Raw genomic sequence first — 11,541 nt, 5'->3', positions numbered from 1 at the left:
GTGTATTACAATAAGGTGTGTCTGGCTGCTTTGGCTGGGGTTCAGGCTGGATTGTAGTCCCCACTTGCCCCATCTGCTGGGTTTCCTCGAGCAGGGATTATCTGTATCACCATATGAGGCAGTGGCATGACTCAGAAAGGGTTTTCTCCTTGTCGTAGCCAGCCTCCAACACGGCCTCCCACGATCTTCGCCTCCTGCTACTTGCACCCTTGTAAAGGCCTTCGCAGCCCCATGCAGGGTGACTGTGTAACCAAGAAGATGTTGTGGATAGGAGACGGGTAACTTCCAAAGCTAGGTCATTACATATACCGCAGCTCTGCCTTATTGGCTCGTGGACCCCTCTGTCTGGGGGGAAACCAGCTGCCATGTCCGGGGGACACCCAAGCACCCCGTGTTGAAGAATGGAGGCATCTGCCGACAGCCTCCACGGGCCTCACGAGCCATGTGAAGGAGCCACTTTGGAAGCAGGTCCCCCAGGGAGAGTCAAGCCTTCAGATGAATCAGGTCCTGCAACCTCCGGAGAGACCCCAAGCCAGGAGCATCCCATGCACCTGTTCCTGAATCCCTCACCTATGGACGCTGTGAAAGAATACTTCGCGTTGGTTTAAGCCGCTATGTTTTGCAGCCATTCGTTTCCACGACAATGGGTCACGAACACACTCTTCTCCATTAGTCTCCTCTCCACCTCCCCCCACCACCCCTTCCCCCTCTTCTTCCATTTCTTCCTCCTGGCTACCTTCCCTGACGTCTTGACCAGGCTACCCACCCTGCTAGCCGCAGCCCTTCATCTATCTCATCCTCTTTCTTCAATTGCTATTTTCTCTCTCGAAGAATCACCCTTTGGTGCAGTCCCCACACTTCCTCTCCTATCTCCTGGTCCGGGCCCCCCTCCCCCACCCGGAGAAATGGCCTCTTCTCCTTCTTATGTCCCCAACCCCTTTCCTCTCGACAAACATCGCGACAACAACGACAGTTGATTGTCCTCGCTGTAAGGGAGTTGATTTCTTTATGTCTCTCAGTAGATGGGGAAATTGGGGGGTTTGTTTTGAGGCTGTCGTCCTTGCCTTCATCCCATCTCCCCCGAGGCACAGAGGGGGAAAATCTCCCACGTCCCCCTCCTGTGGAGAAGTCCAGGCAGCCTGGGAAGCCTGGGGAATGCTGATTTCTCACAGGGCTCTTGCCATGGCAGAAGGGGGCTGGGGAGCAGTATGCCACGATCGTCATGGCAACACGCTCCCTGGTGGGTCCTGGGCTGCACTCCCAGGAAGGGAAAGCGGCTCCCAAGTGCGTGTCCCTCATGCAGTGGGCCTCGGAAGGCAAGGCTGGCCGGGGAAACAGATGGGGCTGAGGCAGCAGGCCTTGCAGGTGTCCCGTCCCCAGAGGCGCACAGCGGGGTGGGCAAAGCCAGCGAGTCTGGACTGGGAATGTGGTGAACTTGACCCCGGACCTACGGAGACCCACTTGCCTGGGCGGCTCTTTGCCCTCCCTTGCACTATTTTTGCTCCCTTTGGAGGTGGTCAGCTTGGGGCTACAGGTGACTCCTGCCCTTGGAAAGGAAGGTGGGCAAACTCTATCGTGTGTGTTTCACTGTGTCGGGGGTTCCCAAACTTGGCTGTACCCGGAGATTTTTAAAAGAAGCTTGTCGCCTGGCTCCCACCAGGTATGGACTACAATCTGGCCATCAGGATTTTTTTTTTTTTAATTTCTAGCTGATCCTAATGGGTAACAAAGAGTGGGAAGCACTATACTCAGCTGGGTTTGTGCATGAGAACTGTCCAGAACTCCTCAGCCCAAATCTCTCCGAGTTGGTTCCAAGCCTCTGACGTTGTCACAAGCTCCCCGTGATCCCGGTGAGCCACTAATTCAGGATAACATGACGCAAGGTGTTTCGACTGGACGGTGGGTAAGGAATGTGGGATGCTCGGGGTAAAGCAGAGACATCCACACACCTTGATTTACCTGTGGCAGGTGGGTCTGGATGGGGGGGGTGCTACCTTGAACCTATGGAGTTAAAACTGGTATGTGTAGTGGGGCGCCTGGGTGGCTCAGTCGTTAAGCATCTGCCTTCGGTTCAGGGCGTGATCCCAGGGTCCTGGGATCGAGCCCCTCATTGGGCTCCTCCGCTGGGAGCCTGCTTCTTCCTCTCCCACTCCCCCTGCTTGTGTTCCCTCTCTCGCTGGCTGTCTCTCTCTGTCCAATAAATAAATAACTAATCTTAAAAAAAAAAAACTGGTATGTGTAGAGACTGAAAACGATCTGGCGTAATCTTTGCATGGCTCAGTCTGGTACCAACTCTCTAGGAGAATTGGCTCTGGGCTAAGATACTTTTTACTTTCTGGAGTCTTTTCTCGTGATTCTTCCGGATCTCTATCTCGCCCTTGTCAAGCTGTCGTTTCCTCCCGCTGTCAAGATACCTTGTTCCACATACGGTAAACTGAAAGACTAGATTAAAAAAGTTTGTTTGTTAGGATTATTCGAAGACGGTGCGTGACTAGGCTCTAAGGAGGTCCCGAAGGACTTTTGTCTCAATGAAAGTCAGGTGCACCGGCAAGGCGTGGGTGACTATGCTTCCTGTTTTATTCTGCAAAATGTCAAGCCTATAAAAAGTAGGGAAAATAGAATTATGAACCCGCATTGTCTAAGTAGCCCCACTCCGACGATTAACGACATCAAGGGCATTTCTTGCCTTGCTTGTTCAAAGTCCCTTTTGCCTAGTCCTCGCTGAATTCTGGATTCCTGGAGGAGCTGGATCTTGGGCTCTGGGAGAGCAGAGATTGCTACGTCATCACCTTCAACCTCGAATAACCACAGATGACCCCTGCCCCCTGCCCTTTTGCTTCCTTGAGGTCACTCGATGTGTTTGCCGGCAAGGGCAGCTGTGAAGGGCAGTTTGCTGGAAGGTTCTCTCCAGATGCACGTTCTGCCCAGGCTCCAGGCTGCCCCACGGGTCCGCGTGGAGTTCTTCATGCTTCTCAGGCTCTGACCTTCAAGTGACCATGAAAAGGGCTTGGAAAAGCCTCCTTTGCTTGACTGGGAGGTCCTGCTGGGGAAGTCAAGGGGAATGCAAGCCTGCGTTTTTACCAGTCTGGAGTCTAAATAGGCATTCTTTCCATCTCCTTTTGAGACGAGGCCTGGAACTTTCCAGAGACCACTCTCTGGCTTCAGAAGCAGAGTCTCTTCCGGTCTGTACCCAGCCCCGTGCACGTTGGTGGAGCTGGACCCTTGAGCAGGAGCATTCCCCAGATGGCCTCCTGTGACCGCTCCTTCCCACGGTCTCATGAAACAGGTATCACCACCTCTCTCGTGCAGACGAGAAGATTCTATAGATGGAGGTTTCAAGAGGTGAAGCCGCTTGTCCTAGGCGTGTAATTAGTCAGCAAAAATTTGGGACTCGGACGAGCCTCATAATTGGAGCCTTCATTAATAAACGGAGAGCTAATTATAGTCATCGAAGACACTGTTCCTTTTCTGTTGTGATTAATTCCGAATTTATTTTTAGTCTTCAGAAGAATAGAGAGGCTCATGGTGGGGTTTTGTTCTGAGGCAGAAACGTGCGACTCCTGACAGTCTCCCTCGGCCAGACACTTGTGTGCCCATTTTGCAAAGCTGAAGAGTCTCCAGGGACTGGGGTCAACCAGAACGCCTTTGAAGGAACACTCTAGAACTACTTTCGCACCTAGTTAAGAGGGGCACAGCTTATGGATGAAAACCCCAGCTTCAGCCACGCTGTTGGGAAAGAAATTGAGGTCGGGCTTGCCTTTGGTGTAAGAAAAGCAGGCGGGGAAACCCTTCAAAAGGCAGTCCAAGCTTTAGATATGTTAATGAGGCCATCAAGTTGGAGGTGGGTTCTGGCCCTTCAGACTTTCACTTCACTGTGGCTTTGCACATCTCTGCTGGGCAGCTTGGTGGGTATTTTGTTGTTACTTACTCCCAAAGGGCAAACTCTTTTCCATACTTCCCTGCTGCCTGGGGGGTGGTGGTGGAATGGGGCAGAAAGTTCTTTGGCCACCCACCCGCCAAGACCAGTAAAAAGATGGACTTCTGTTTCTGAATGTGATTTTGGGTCCCACGCAGTGTCCCTTATTCATTCTCTCTTTCTCTTTCCTTCCCTCCAGGCTTCTTTTTGCAAAGGAAGCCCCCAGCCTTCTGGGGGAAGCACGGGGGAGGGGTTCGCTGGGGGAAAGATGGGCCTGCTTGTTTTCCCCCTCCTCCTTCTCTCTTCCAGCCCCGTCCCTTTTTCTTACTCCGTGTTCTCTGTCTCTCCTCTTCCCCACAAATTGTTTCCTCTCCGTGTTTATCTATTTACATGCTCTGCCTCCTACATTCCGCTGGCCCCTGGCCCTGTCCTGCTTCCCTGCCATCCTTTCGAATGGCCGGATAGGACACAACTGTGAACCCTTTTTACTTCTAAACGACGAGGTTCTCTGATGGTACAGGTGACGCCTGGAAATGGATGACCACCGTGATGTTTAAAGGCGGTCTGCCCTAGCACAGTGTTTCTCCGAGTACAGGCTGAGGACTCCAGCAGGATAATCTGAAGGTTTGTTAAAAACCCTGGGTTTCTTGGGTCCCATCCCTGACCCACCGGATCAGAATCTCTGGGAGTGAGGCTCAGGAATAGACATTGTTTTTTGACAATGTCCTTGAGTGATTCTTTTTTTTTTTTTTAAGATTTTATTTATTTATTTGAGAGAAAGTGAGTGAGAGAGAGAGAGACAGAGAGAGAGCACACATGTGGGCGTGGGGAGGGGCAGAGGGAGAAGCAGACTCCCAGCTGAGCAGGGAGTCCGATGCAGGACTCGATCCCAGGACCCCGGGATCAAGACCTGAGCTGAAGGCAGACGCTTAACCAACTGAGCCACCCAGGCGCCCCTGTCCTCGAGTGAGTCTTAGACACTCTGTCAAAAACCAGAGTCTGCATACTGAATACAACAAAATAGAAGACGAGTGTACAGCAATGCTTTCGACTGCAAACTAGGGAGCTCAGGGCTACAGGAGCAATGAGCTCAGAGTTGCTCACGGACTAGGGGGTTTTTAGGGGTAAATGTACAAGTTGTTTGGCCTTTTCCAGCCGATTGGTTGTCTGGTGGCCTTCTTTCTTGTTTGGCTGAGGGTAGCAGAGTCAGGGGAGCGAGGAAGGTCTGGAGATGGCATGAGCAAACTTGGCATTAGGGGATTGGCCGCTGTTCTAGAAAAGCAGTAAATTCCTGTAAGGTCAGGTTGAGTTCTCCTTTCCGTGCCTGCATGGACCGTTTCCATTTCGTCCCTGACAGAAGCGACTCCCTTTTAGTTTGGTTCGACAACAGTGAAGTTTCCATCTCTGGCGGGACCTGTCTCCGATTCCAGTTGGAAGAACTGGGGAGGAGACGAACAGATCTTGCTGGCCCAACGCCGGGTTCCTCCCAGACTCCAGGAGGAGAACTGGACCCAGTTATTTTCTCCAAAGTCATGATTCCACAAAAGCTTATTTCCAGTACGCTGAATTTCTTTTCCAGCCCACTATCTTCTTCTTCTTCTTTTTTTTTTTTTTAAAGATTTTATTTATTTATTTGACAGAGGATAGAGACAGCCAGTGAGAGAGGGAACACAAGCAGGGGGAGTGGGAGAGGAAGAAGCAGGCTCATAGCGGAGGAGCCTGATGTGGGGCTCGATCCCATAACGCCAGGAGCACGCCCTGAGCCGAAGGCAGACGCTTAACTGCTGTGCCACCCAGGCGCCCCCCGGCCCACTGTCTTCTTTAAGCTGACTCTCACGATCCTTGATTCCCAGGACATACACAGGACATCCACGACGGTACAGGGAGACAATATGGAAAAGCCTCCGCTTGTAAATAATATCGATCTTAACGTAACCCTTCTAATATTTGCATTTTGTGTATCATAATACACCTATTTGTTTCGTGGTTCATGTATTTACTTTATAAGTAATAGAAATACATATATTTGGGAGTTTTACTGATGGAGCTCTATACCCAGAGAAGTTTGGAGAGTAGCACTCTAGAATCTAGATTATATGTTCTTTGAGGTCAGGGACTATAATATTTTCTTTTCTTTAATTTTTTAAAGTAATTTTTTAAGTAATTTTTTTAAATTTTTTTGTTCTTTGAGGTCAGGGACTATAATATTTTCTTTTCTTTAATTTTTTAAAGTAATTTTTTAAGTAATTTTTTTAAATTTTTTTTAAATTTTTTTTTCTTAAAGATTTTATTTATTTATTCGACAGAGATAGAGACAGCCAGCGAGAGAGGGAACACAAGCAGGGGGAGTGGGAGAGGAAGAAGCAGGCTCATAGCGGAGGAGCCTGATGTGGGGCTCGATCCCATAACGCCAGGATCACGCCCTGAGCCGAAGGCAGACGCTCAACCGCTGTGCCACCCAGGCGCCCCTAAAATTTTTTTTAATTTAAAAAAAAATCTTTTCTTGAATTTTTTTTAAATTCAAGCCCAGCGTGGGGCTTGAATTTAGGACCCCAAGGTCAAGAGTCAACATGCTCTACCCAACTGAGCCAGCCAGGTGCCCCATACCCACTCTGCTGTTGATGGACTTTGGGCTGTTTTCAGCTTTGGGCTGTCATGCGTGTTGCTGCTATGAACACGTTACGTGTCTCTCGGTGAACATATGCGCACATCTCAGTTGGGCGTATACCTACCGGGGGTATTGATGAGTCATAGAGGATGCTATGAACCAACTTTGCCCAACATCTCATTTTCCAGGGGGCTCCGGCCAGCAGTGTGGGAGAGCTCCAGCCACGTCGGGTTCTCCTCAGCGTGCGGCATTTTCTCTTTTGTGTTGATATTTACCATACATCTTGTAAATTTCTATTTTTATTTATAAATACATCCCTACTTGTTACATTTTCTTTTCTTTTCTTTTTTTTTTTTAATTTTCATGGCTGTATATTGAGACCTCCTTAGGATTTTGATTCGCTTTTCTAGATGGTTAACGAGGTCGAGCACTTTTGAGGTGTTGTTATTATTGGCCATTTGGGTATCTTTTAGTGAAATGTCTGTTCAAGTCTTTTGCCTTTTTCTCTAAGGAGACACCCATATTTTTCTTACTGACCTGCAGGAATTTGTTATTTATACGGCTGTGTTTGTCTCTCTAGCCCCAAGCCCAGCACCCGTCCATTTCCTAGTCTGTGCCTAACTGTTCTGTTCCTCGGTTTGCTGTTGAATGAAGGAGCGCGAAAGGGAGGCGGGGACCCTTGACGAATGAATGAGGCCTTCATAGATCCTTGTCTATGTTTTGGTTTATGTAACAGCTTTATTGAGGTATAATTTACATACCAAAACCTTTTCCTTGTTTTAAGTGTGCAATTCAATGATTTCCTGAGTTGTGCAACCGTTACCACAATTAAATTTTAGAGCATTGTCGTCACCCCAAAAAGAAACCTCGTGACCATTTACTTATTCCCTATTCTTACCCCCAACCCCAGGGCAACTACTCACCTGTTTACCGTCTCTTATAGATTTGACTTTTCTGGACTTTTCTTATAAATGCAATGGTACAGTATGTAGCCTTTTTTTTTTTTTTTGAGTTTATTTATTTATTTACTTTTGGTAATCTCTATGCCCAACATGGGGCTCGAACTCATGACCCTGAGAACATGCGCTATATGCTCTTCTGACTGGGCCCGCCAGGTGCCCCACAATACGCAGCCTTTTGTATCTGGGTTTTTTCACTTTGTGTAGTGTCTTTGTGGTTCCTCCATATTATAGCTTGTGTCATTATTCCAGTCCTTTCTTGGCTGAGTGAATATTCCACTCATTGGGGCGTCTGGGTGGCTCAGTCGGTGAAGCGTCTGCCTTCAGCTCAGGTCATGAACTCAGGGTCCTGGGATCGAGTCCCGCATCGGGTTCCCTGCTGATGGGGGAGTCTGCTTCTCCCTCTCCCTGTCCCTCTGCCTGCCGCTCCCCACCCCCCCGCTTGCGCTTTCTCTCTCTCTCTCTGTCAAATAAACACATAAAATCTAAAAAAAAAAAAAAAGTAATATTCCACTGTATGGGTACACCACATCTTGTCGATCTATCCATCAATTGTTGGTTAGTTGTGTTATTTCCACTTTTTGGCTATTCTAAATAGTGCTGCTATGAACACTGCAAGTTTTTGTGTGGCCGTTTGTTTTCATTTCTCTTAGGTCGATACCCAGGAGGGAATTGCGGGGTCATATGGCAAATTTATGTTTAACTTTTTTAAGAACCCAAAACCCTGATATTTCTCTGCCGTCCATAGGCTAATGATGGAAAGGCATCGAAGACTGTCTTGGGTAGAAAAGAAATCCCCACCAGCTCACAGTTATCAAATAAATGCACTTGTTGAGAGAAAGCGAAGAGAGACTAAAGCCTGCTTTTAGGAGTTTATAGTCTAATCCAGATGTTCTAACACATGTGTTTATGGAGTAACTTGGCAATATGGAAAATCTGAAAATGAGCAGGGGCTCAAACCTGCTCCTATTGCAAAATGAATTCAGGAAGTGCCAAATGCCTACCTTTTTTTTTGGCAAGACTTAGTGTTAGCCTTTAAAAGGGGAAGATAGAAATTAAAACAAACGTGTTTTCCCTCCCTTGACTTACTGAGTGAGAGACTACTCAGTAAAATAAGTTAGTTTCAAAGAAGTTAAATAAGTAAAGATTTCAAATAGAATTTTAAGATAGTAATCGAAGATCGGGGAGGGACGCCTGGGTGGCTCAGTCGGTTAAGAGTCTGCCTTCAGCTCAGGGCGTGATCCTGGCATTCTGGGATCGAGCCCCACATCAGGCTCCTCCCCTGGGAGCCCGCTTCTTCCTCTCCCACTCCCCCTGCTTGTGTTCCCTCTCTTGCTGGCTGTCTCTCTCTGTCAAATAAATAAATAAAATCTTAAAAAAAAAAAAAAAGAGCCTGACTTTAGCTCAGGCCATGATCCCAGGGTCCTGGAATCGAGCCCCACATCAGGCTCCCTGCTCAGTGGGGAGCCTGCTTCTCCCTCTCCCTCTGCCTGCTGCTCCCCTTGCTTGTGCTCTGTGTGTGTGTGTCAAATAAATAAAATCTTAAAAAAAGAAAAAGAAAAAATGAAGATTAGGGGAGGAGCAAGGCAAGGGGGGGATAGATGAGAGAAAAGCTCAGCTTTCCTTCAAGATCTTGTGAGAAAACAGAAACCCAGAGTGTGTTTCTTTAACATTTTTGGCATCCCAAAGATATATAAGTTCCCACTTATTATGGCCTTGGAAATCTTAGTTCAAAAAACGTGTTAGATAATAAACAACCAAGACCATTGGACTAGATCGATAAGAATTGGTAATATTTGAGTACTTAATATGACAGGTATTGGCATAGTTTAGATTTTTACTTATTTAATCCTCTTAATAACAATGATGTACACACTAGTACCATCTTCTAATGATGAGGAAAATGAAGCTCAGAGAGGTTAAGTCAGTAGCCCAAGGGCACACAGCTAGAGACTGGCAGAACTGAGGTTTGAAGACAGGGAGGCCAGAGCCTACGCTGAGCCATTAACTACGTTTAACCATCTCAAGTCCCATGTTCCAGCTACTGGATTCAGACGCCAATCCCAGATGGGGAAATAGACCCGAAGGTATTGGGGTGTTAGGTGCCAGTGACTTCATAAATAAGAGATCAGGGGGGCGCCTGGGTGGCTCAGTTGTTAAGCATCTGCCTTCAGCTCAGGGCGTGATCCCAGAGTCCTGAGATCGAGCCCCACATCAGGCTCCTCCGATGGGAGCCTGCTTCTTCCTCTCCCACTCCCCCTGCCAGTGCTCCCTCTCTCGCTGGCTGTCTCTCTGTCAAATAAATAAAATCCTTAAAAAAAAATAAAAATAAATAAGAGATCAGGGACAGGAGTTCCCCTGACTGCTAGGCCAGTCCATTCTGTCCAGACTGACCCTGGGTATCGACCAGAGAGCCAATATCAATCTTCGTGCTCCAGAATCCTCCAGGTTAGGTCACTGGGAGCTGGAGTGTTTGGGATGCCCTGTAAGCTGAGATTTCTCAAAGTCCAAACTGGATCACAGGTCACTCACAGTCACCATAGAAGTTTCGGAGCCACAGAAGGCTCTGGACTGGCTGTCCTAAATTAAATTGGGCCTTATTATCAGATATGAAACCTGGGGTCAGTCTACTAACAGTCGCATACCCCCCCTCCCCCACCAACCCCATACAAGGAATTTGAGGCCCTTGTAACTGATCAGGTCAGTTACTTTTAGTGACTGTTTCCTATAGCAAATTTTGCAGTTCTGCTTTAAGTGACGCCCTGTGGTGACTGCGGCCCAGAGTTTGTTTCCCTCTGTTTCTAGCCAAGCAAGGGTTCATGCATTTGCAATCGATGGGCTATTATAAGCAATCTGCATTTGTCAGCTTGCCCATGGCCAGAGGCCAGGCTGAGGCAGTTCAAGGTAAAACGGGCTTAAATGCAGACTATGGCTCAAGGTGGATTTTCCAAAGCTAGGGTGGGCCTAGGCAGGAGCATCTAAAAAAGTTACTCAGGTGATTGTAATGCGCAGTCAGGATTGAAAACCACTGAAAGATCTTAAGGCCACAATAGCCCAGCCTGACTGGTGTTGTAAGGTGGTATCCAGGCAAACACGTGAGACGAGGTGAGGGGAGGTGTTGTGGATAGTCTGAAGGGCCCAGGCTGAGAAGTCTGTACTGAATTTAATAGGCAACAGGAGCCAAGAAGATGACTGAGCAGGATCTAAGGGGAGGCCATTTGAAGCATGCAGAGAGATTAAAGGGTCCACTTATTTACAGTTTAGGAAATAGACTTTAAGTTTCCCTTTAGAGTAGGCTTGCGAAGACATCCACTTTCTTTTACTTCTAAACCCTCGGTTCAAGGTCCTTTCTTCAGCATCCAGGTCCTCTGGTCCCTGGAGAGCAGGCACCTGTCCAGGTGATCTTTGTAGGTACCTGGCTCATTGCATGGCAGGTGTGGCAGCCTCCCACGGTTTGTTGACTGAGTAAGTGAGTGTAGACCTCTAGAGCCCGCATTGCAGGAGGACTGGTACCCTGGGGCCGGCCTCCCCTTTGCATGCAAAGGGGTGGGGGCTGTTCCTCTCACCTTTCCCCCTTCCTCCATCGATCCTCATCGGCCTGCTCCCAATTCCACCAGCTCCCAACTCCTTCGCCTCCCCGCTCTGTCCCGCCAGGGTGACACACTGCCACCCGGCCTCCCGGCTCTGGCGCCAGGCTTCAAACCTGTCCTTCAGCCATTGTTCAGCTTCCGGTGAGTCAAATTCAACCCCAGGTTCAACCCCGACAGTGGCGTCCACAGACACATTCCCTCGCAGGCACCCCGGAGGAGGCGCCCGCCGCCCGCTGGCCGCCACCAGACCCACAAAGCCGGCACAGAAGGGCGTTTCTGTTCCAGAGGCTTTCGGAGGCGGGGGTGTGCGCACCGAGACCCCTCCCCAGCGACCTGCCCCCTCGGAGAGGGAGCGCCCAGCCCTCGGCGGGCGTGGCCGCCCTGGTCCAGCCCCCGCCCCGCCCCCTCGTCTCCGCGCGAGCCCCCGCTTGGCCACCCCGCCGCCAGCCCCTCTCGGCGGACGCCCGG

Source organism: Ailuropoda melanoleuca, chromosome 17 (genome assembly GCF_002007445.2).
Source record: "Ailuropoda melanoleuca isolate Jingjing chromosome 17, ASM200744v2, whole genome shotgun sequence".
Taxonomy (NCBI): Eukaryota; Metazoa; Chordata; class Mammalia; order Carnivora; family Ursidae; genus Ailuropoda; species Ailuropoda melanoleuca.
Note: the sequence above shows the minus strand (reverse complement) of the source record.